This window comes from Carassius auratus, unplaced genomic scaffold (assembly GCF_003368295.1).
Source record: "Carassius auratus strain Wakin unplaced genomic scaffold, ASM336829v1 scaf_tig00216367, whole genome shotgun sequence".
Lineage (NCBI taxonomy): Eukaryota > Metazoa > Chordata > Actinopteri > Cypriniformes > Cyprinidae > Carassius > Carassius auratus.
Genome location: NW_020528529.1, coordinates 1 through 8,949, shown reverse-complemented (window position 1 = coordinate 8,949; position 8,949 = coordinate 1). Strand labels below are relative to the sequence as shown.

Genomic DNA, 8,949 nt, shown 5'->3' with positions numbered 1-8,949 from the left:
TTTATCACATTATTAAATACAGTATGTTTTTGTCGGCAGCATTAACATTTTTCAAAATTATCTTCAAGTGCGTACAAGGCCCAACCCATTTGTCACATAAACTCAAACCGAACTAATAAGCTTAGAACTCATCCCGTTTCTGAACACGATTAAGAACAGATTGCTCTCCTCTGATTACAGCTTTTGAGTCACAGCCAGACTGGCCCACATCCAGACGTACTCGCATCTGGCCTACTCGACCAGGGGAATGTGACGCTTTTGGAAATTCTGTGCAAAATCACGTTGATTTCAGGAAATGATGCTGAAATCTCTTTTTCATATGTATCTAGGTTTGCCCCACTCAAGGCTGTAGGCCACATGATGAGCTGCTTGTCTTAAGCTCACCGGTCTGCTGGTAGATTGATCCCAAACCTGTGACAAAGAATATTATGTTATTTATTAACACCAGAGATAAAAACACTTTCTTAATATCAGTAAATCAGCCTGTTGAGTTTGAAGAAAATATAAATGACCTACTTGGGGCATTTAATCTAAAGTATGGTAGGGAACTGTCATGCATTGCTGGAGCTTTTCCTCTTTGGCTCTTCTGCAATGGCACAGCTAAAAAAAAGAAAGTTAGATCACTGTGTTAATTTTCAGGAAGTGCACAAGTCTTTAATATCAGACCTTATGAGAAGATCCAGTGAGTTGACAAGTTAACTGTGATAACTTTCTGTTGTAACAGGAAGTCATAAGACTCGAGAGCATCACACTAGTCTTATGAATGTACAAATCTAACAATTCTCAATAGAACCGGTGTATTTCTTCAAGACAACACACATACATCTGTGTTTTTATTTTGTTTGTTTTTATTCATTTAATCAATTCATTATTCCATTTAATCATAATAATTGGTTATATTATGATTTTGTGCTTTCGAGAGATATCGCAAGTAAGAAATAAGAGAGTCTCCAATTCAAGGTTTTTAACTTCTCAGGAAGATTTAGCTTAGGTACAATAACACTTGTAATGGTCATCTGAATTGACATTCAGAAGCCTTTTAGTTAAAACAGTTTTGTTAACTGATTTTTAGTTTCAAACAAGGCTTGCTGTAAATGGATGTCTGGCAAAGAGACTGTATCCAATGTTCCTTGCACGGAGATGTATAAAGTCATGTATAATTTCAAAATTGTATGAATTGCCTATAGAGTTCTACTGGACATGCTTAGAAATATTTTTATTGTTTCATACATAATATTGCTTTAATACCGTTCTCTTTTCCATGAAGCTGGTTAAGAAGTCATCGATTTCTGTCTTTCCTTCCAGAAAGTTCTCTGCTGTCTCCTCAGACTCCTCTTCAGCCCTGATGGGCTGCCACCTTTAACTTGGCCTGCAGCGCACTCAGACTGCAGCTCTGGCAGAGGAAAATCACATCAAACAGTACAAAAATAAAAAAAGGAAATGCAGCCATTACTTCAGTCTTTAGTGTCACATGATCCTTTAAGAAATTGTACTAATCTGCTCATCTGATGCTCAGGAAACATTTCTCATGATTAACATTGTTGAAAACAGTTGTGCATAAAAAAAATAAGAAAAAAATATAACTACTATTCATTAAGGACACAATAAATAAAAATTGACAGCAAATATGTTTTTAATCAAAGAATCTTAAAAATGCATAACCCTATAGCAGCTAAAATATATATATATATATAATATATATATATATATATTATATATATATATATATATATATATATATTTATTTATTAATAATTAGTTATTAATAATTTAGCAATAACTGATAATTATTAAGCACAAATTCTGAAGACTGGAGTAATGGCTGCTGAAAATGGTACTTTTCAATTACAAGAACAAATTACATCCTAAAATACATTAAAATATAAAATAAGTAGTAATATATAAAATAGTACTGTTTTATTGTATTTTTGATTAAATAAGTAAATAATGAATAATATTTTGTCAAGTCCATTCAACAACCAGAGGCAAAATGTTCCTGGATTAACAAAAGCTGAAAGTCAAAAAAAAAAAAAAGGCAAAAGATGCAATACGGAAGCAGAAAAACCACAAACACAACACTGGTATGTAAAAAAGGTTGAAATGTTCAATAATAGCATAGTTGACAACTAGAATACTATATTTTCCATTTCCTTGTCCAACAGGCTTCTTGTCCCAATCATGTGCATGTGTGTTTTACCTCACTGAGCTCATGTTGTCTTTGCATTTTGGTTTCAAATACCGACTTCATCTGGGTTAACTGTTCATACTACAGAAAATAAAACAGCAGATAACCGTTAGCATATTGACAAGACTGTAATGTGGGATCCAAAAGTCAGAGACAATTTGTGAAAATGCTACTATTTTGAATTATGCAACATATGGAACATAATGAAGTTGAATTGAACAATTAAATCACAGACTTCTGGACCCAATTATTTTGGTCAGTATTTGGGAAAGTACATACTTTACACAACATCTCTTGTCTCTTGCCCTCCAGTTGAGGCTCGAGCTGTAGGTTCTTCTCTGCAAGCAAGACATATTTCATCTGTTATTCGAATTGTGTGAGAGTATGAGCTTGTTGTTTTAAAGACTAACTCAGACTTGTAATGGCACTTGTATACTGTTGTTGTTCTCTTATCGATCTGATTGCTTCTATTGTTCCCATTTGTAAGTCGCTTTGGATAAAAGCATCTGCCTAAATGATTTAATGTAAATGTAAATGTAAACTTGACTCAAATGATGTGTGTAATATTTGTTTACAAGAAAAATTCCACTGATCCCACTTTAGTCCAAAACTGCTCAGGAAACTCACTGGCTATCTCTACGATGTTGTTGACCAGCTCCTCTTTGTCAGAGGTTACTTGTTTGAGCTGAGGCAGACACATGAAGAACTCCAAGAGCATGTCATCTTGATCGCTCATGTCCTTCAGTTGAGAAACACTACCAGATTACAAACAGACAAACCCACCAGAAAGAAGAGAGAATGAGACGAATGTCAAATGCATGTTATTTAAAAAAATATACATATGTATTTTCAGATATTTCTTTATTTTAAATACTATACTTGAAACAGATAAGACAAATCAGATCTAATTAATTCTCCTAACAAACAAATGCCCTGACATGTTGTACCTCATCTCAGACAGTTCTGGAAAGGTATCTGGGATCTCAGGCATCTTGTATATGTGTCCATTCAGACCGGACTACAGAGGAAGAACATCAAAAGTGAGCTTTCACGGGTTATTGTGGCTGTAATTACATATGATCCTGTTTCAGGCTTTTGCATGTCATATTGCAAAAGTCTTTGTTGGTTAATGAGATATAGTGCATTTTCTTTGATAAATTTCAGTGGTACATGCTTTAAGGAAGCTCATTTCTATTCCATCACACTTTGGTCAATCATAAAAATTTTGAAATTCTAAGATAAGAAATTACAAGTCACAATTGTGTATTCATTTTGAGACATGAACAGTTGGTTTCTCAGTCATATTTTTGACTTATCTCTTAACTATGACTCGGTATTAAATAATTTTGACTTTTAAAACATAACGAGACAAAAGATATGGCAAACTAAGTCAGAATTAACAGATGAAAAGTATGCCATATAAAGCATTAGAATTATGAGAAAGCTGAAATAATAAAATGTTTATTTTTGGTCTTAATTACAAATTTTATCTCATAATTTCTACTTATCAATTATAATTTACATAAGCATGTTTTTTTCACATGTAGCAGAAATGGCCCTTCATAAGGATAGCAAACTGAACAGAGTATTGAAATGATATGTTGATAAAAAGTGTCCTATTTATCAACAGTTTTTGCTAAATTCTGCTTTAACCAACAGTGTGAATACTGTAACTTCTTAATATGGTTCATAAGTCATAAATATGAGATAAATCTAAATTTCTGCTTTATTTTGTGCATTACAGCCTGAATCCTACTTTTGTAGTCTGAACATGAGAAATGAACAAAAAATATTAATTTTACCAAATCAACCCAAAACACATTTATTGTATAAAAGCCAGGTGCAGTCTGAAACTATCAGATCATAACTCAACTCAAGTAGTCATTTTTCACTTTTCAGAAGAACACAAGTACTCAGCAACACATAAATTGTGTGCAAGTGTCTCTAGTAGACAGAGCTGTGTAAAAATACAGAAACTGTAATCTTAATAGACTGATTTGGTTGAATTTTAGGACTGAATGCCTGTTAGGTACCTGTGAGTCAGCAGTTGGTACCGGAAGAGGAAGGTCAGTGATGAGTCCAAAAGCTGGTGCTGCTGGTCGGGGAGGGCTTGTTGAGGCTCCACCCCTGTATGTGGCACAGGGACAGGGCCGATTGGCCGTTGACCATCCTGTGGTGGGAAGGCAGGAACAAAATGGAAGCTCTGAGTTGGGTAAGGAGGCATCCCCGATGGTTTGTACATACTGAGCCAAAAGACAAAGATAACAAAAGCACACATTAACTTCTTTATTATGGTAGACATCATTTAACTTCGATTTAACTTCTAGTAAATGGTGAAAAATACTCACTAAGGAAAGGTGGGACCCGACATCAAGGCAGGAGGACTTTTCCAAAAACTCATCTAGCAAACTCTGAATTACTTTGCCTAAATCTGAATGCATTCCAAACTTGATTAGAAAGGGAAAAAGAAATAAATGTATAACAGTTGAGCTTATGGAACTTTTTTCTGAATGTTCTGTAATACAATTTAGATAGACAAAGTCAGCAAAAAACAGCATGTGACTTGATTTTCTGGCTTTTCAATTTGTATGACCATTGACAGATTCATTTTAAATCATGAAAAAATCTGATCAGTTTGTGTGTGATCAGCAAGCTGAGACAGCATGCATCGAATCAAAATAATTAATTATCAGCATGTTTTGATCAATAGGGTTCATTCATTTACATCACAACGATTTCGTTTGCATTTTTGAAAAGTTTTATGTACTTTCCACACTATGAACTTATGCACATATGTATTCCTATTGAACACCTAATACACATGCATATGATGTCTTTGGTTTCACAGATTCACGTTTACAAAAAACACTACAATAACAATGTTTTTTGAAAAACTGGCACTTTGAAACCCATTTTCAAAAGATATCATTATGAAAAATGGCACCCGAAACGTCATCGTCCTGTAAATGAACAGCCGAAATATATTAAATGTTTTCTTTTTTAAGTTGAAAACTGTTGTGCAACACACCCGCTTAAGAACTACATCTGAAAGTAATTTGCATCCATATTTGAAATCAAAGTTTCAAGCGGACCCTACGTGGGAAACACTGGCTAAGGTGACATCGCAGAAAATTCTAATTAGTATTGTAGTACTCAAATGAAAGATCATGAAGACAAAACTTTTTTCATTGTTGTAATGTTGACTTTAAAAACACTTTCAGATTCCAACCAAGTCATTTAAAATGATGAAAAACTTACATTAGTTATAAGTGGACTGGTAACCATTGTTCCATTGTTACTGTCTACTAAATGATGACCTACTGGTGGGAAAACACTGACCACTGGTTTCTCCTGAGGAAAACTGTTGTGGGAGCAAGCTGTGGGTGACAGCAAATATCAAATTATAATAACACACACTCAAAACCATGATACACCATACTAATTATTTTTATACTTACATATTGACAGTAATAGTTGAATTGTTGACAGTAAAAGGAAGTCTGTACTCTACATCCTTCTGAATTTCTGCAAGACTTGGAGACATCATGAAAAGAATTAAGTCAGACAAATAAGAAGAATTTCACTTAAAATAACAACAAATGAGTGTGACATCCACGTCTCAGCCAATTGTGATATTTGGATGTGGGACTGCTTGTTTGGCAGACCAATGAAGGACATAACAGTGTTTGGGGAAACGTGTTAGAAAACAGTCATTATATATTTGGTATTACATTATTTTTGGTATCTTGGCGCAGAAATCACTGTATATGGTTAACTACATTGGCAGCTTCATATTAGAAACTGAAAGATAGATAGTTCAGATTTTGATGAACTCACCATTGCATTTATGGCGTCAAAATTGTGTGTTTTTAATGACTGGTAACTAAGTTTAACTTAATCAGATTTTAGGGAAGTTATACCTGCTCAAGAAGACAATGGCTCTGTCTTCTGTTAAATATGATACAAGGTGTAACATGCCACTATTTAACACGCCCTGTTGAGTAAGAAGGGATCTCATAAACTATGAAGAGCTAATACTTTAATCTGAAACAATGGACAGCACATCCAGAACACGGCAACAACAACAACAAAAAGGTCAACAACACAAATCGGGTTTTCCAGATGATTCTTTTCACTGATCGTACCATTGAGCACATGTTATCAAGCCTGAAATCGTGATGTAGAGTTCATTTAGGCTGTCTCAAATTCTTAGCGTGCTCTCAACTGCTATACTGAATACCTAATCGCCTGTCCCAGGTAACGTTATTCGTCTCTCTAGGTTTGGGACACAGCCATTCAGAGACTTACTTGGAGTGGGCAGCTTTGAGCGACTCGATCTGTCTCTGTCTTTGTTTCTGTAGACTGTTAAGAGGAGGGATCGATCCAGGGCCCTTGGACAGGGGAAAATCCAGTTCATTCTCGCCGGCCAAAACGAAAACTAACTCTTGAATGTCTCGGCGTTGTCAGTTTGAAGAGGCCTGACGATGTCAAACAAAATATTCAAGAAATACCCAACGCCACCATTAGCATTAGCTACTACCCTTTCTAGCCTTGTATTAATATTAGCGACCTAACAGTCATTTAAATTGGTGAACAGTAATCTAAAAGAAACGCTTATGACTGCTGAATAAGATATGTTGAGTTTTAGTAACACTGTGTAGTCTGAAGTACACTGGCTCGCAGGAAAACAACCCGTGTGATCGTGACGTCAACTGCACCCGTCATCACTCTCAGTAGGGAGCAGTTTAAAGAGACACGGGCCTAGATAATTAATTTGTTATTATCTAGGCCCGTGTCTGGATATATATGGATATATAGATATATGGCATACAGCATTACAGAGATTAAGGTATGCCAAAAACATTACTAAATGGATATTCAAGCACCGCAGGCACATCTAAATCACGTGCATTATATCCACTCCAAATAGTCACAGAATTATCAAACTAATTAAATTAAATATTCAAATTACAACGATTATAACACTCAATATAATTCACGTATGATCATATAATTAATTTTAACCATACACTTTTACTAATAAATTAATTAATACGTACATTCAAATCAAACACAACTATCAAACACTCTGATCATACCCTCTTCCTCCAGACCGCATTAGTGCAGTAATGTACGTTTTCCTAAGTATTCCTACTTTTAAAATTCTCCACATAATTTCTGTCTTCAATATTTTTATTCATTAATTATATTTCATATAATACAGAAATTACTTCTTTTTAAAACATTACTTAGATATATCTCGTTAGAATAATTCTATAACCCGTGCATGTTTACAATAATTGAAATTCTTTAACATTCTTAAATGTATGTAAAGCTTCTACTTCACGAATTCCGTGTTTATACCAATTTCTATATGCATCAAATTCGATGCAATGAGTTTTTAAAAAAAATCATCGGTACGTATTTAACTTAATGCTCTTACTGAACACGCCAACTGAAAGAATACATTTAGTAACAGCTTACGTCAAATTGATCAGTTAACACTTCTTTCAGATTTTCCCATATAAACTAATAGCCATAATAGTTCACTCTTATTTTAACCTATAGCAAACCACTCTGATCATACTCTCTTCCTCCAAACCGCATGACTGCAGCAAGAAACGTTCATCAATGATGTAAAGCGTATGAACCAAATCATTACTCTACATCCGATTCACGCTCAGAAGAAAGTATCCAATCTCTTCATCGTGGTGTGGGAGACGCATCACTTTCGAAACACATTTCCTAGTTAAGAACTATAGAAATGATCCCTGAAAGTATAGTCTTAATCTTCACTCAGCAGAAGCAGCTCGAGTCAATCCTGATACTCCGAGTCTCACTGACGGTGTTCAACGGTCGAGCGACCTTACTGCACACGAAACAGCGCTGAGGAAAGTAACATCTAAAACACTAGCATTCTCATAATCATGGAAGCATAAAACACTTGTAAATAACACAAATATTGACTTATTATGTCGGTTCACATAAAATTAACACGGTTTCTCTGTTAAAATGACACATTTCCACATATTTGATGAGCTCACATTTAATCATCGATGAGAAAAACAACAGTCAAAACCAAATTCTATTGGAATTATTAAAATGGTTCTAATCGTTCTTGTTATAAATATATATAAAATATAAACAATATTAAATACTTTATTTTTAAAGTAGTAACAATATATATAAACTTATATTATTAACAACCATACAGTTACCCATAATGCACGTCAAGCTCAAGATACAGCGCCAGACAAAAGTAACCAATCAAGAGAGAGCATATGCGTTTCTCAATAAAAATGAATAGAACGTCACACATTTAAATTTCTATAACACAATAATAATGTGTGAATGAATTTAAAAATACCAAAAAATAAATATAAAAACAAAATTAAAAACCTTGTATTTATTTCTGGTACAGTGCAGGTACGGCAATAACAAATGTCCGGAGAGAAACCGAACACTCTTTATAAAGGTTCTGAGGAAAGAACTCTCTGTTTAGATTTGTTTTCATCCAGTTAAGCTTTTAAAAATATTTGTTATAAGTCAGAAAACAGACCTTGCGTAATTCTGAAGACACTCTTTAAGATAAATGTAAAATCCAAATAAAGCCAACGGCACGTTTCAAATCACGGACGGGGCTCAAACATAGAAACAGTAAAAGAAAACGTATAACACTAAATGATTTTTTTTTTTCAAATGAAATTTATTGGAAAGTTAATGAAAACATCTGTTTATGCCATTGCAAATTATTTGATGCCTGT

At 34.2% G+C, this 8,949-nt stretch overlaps 1 non-coding gene and 1 pseudogene across 1 annotated transcript; both read right to left on the bottom strand.

Moving 5' to 3' along the window:
- Positions 1-328: 328 nt before the first annotated feature.
- Positions 329-6,926, bottom strand: LOC113097688 (vacuolar protein sorting-associated protein 37A-like; annotated as a pseudogene).
- An 830-nt stretch (positions 6,927-7,756) lies between these two features.
- LOC113097690 (small nucleolar RNA U3) lies at positions 7,757-7,972 on the bottom strand. The gene has a single exon (XR_003288923.1). It is a non-coding gene; the product is annotated as a small nucleolar RNA U3 (small nucleolar RNA).
- Between the last annotated feature and the right edge of the window lie 977 nt (positions 7,973-8,949).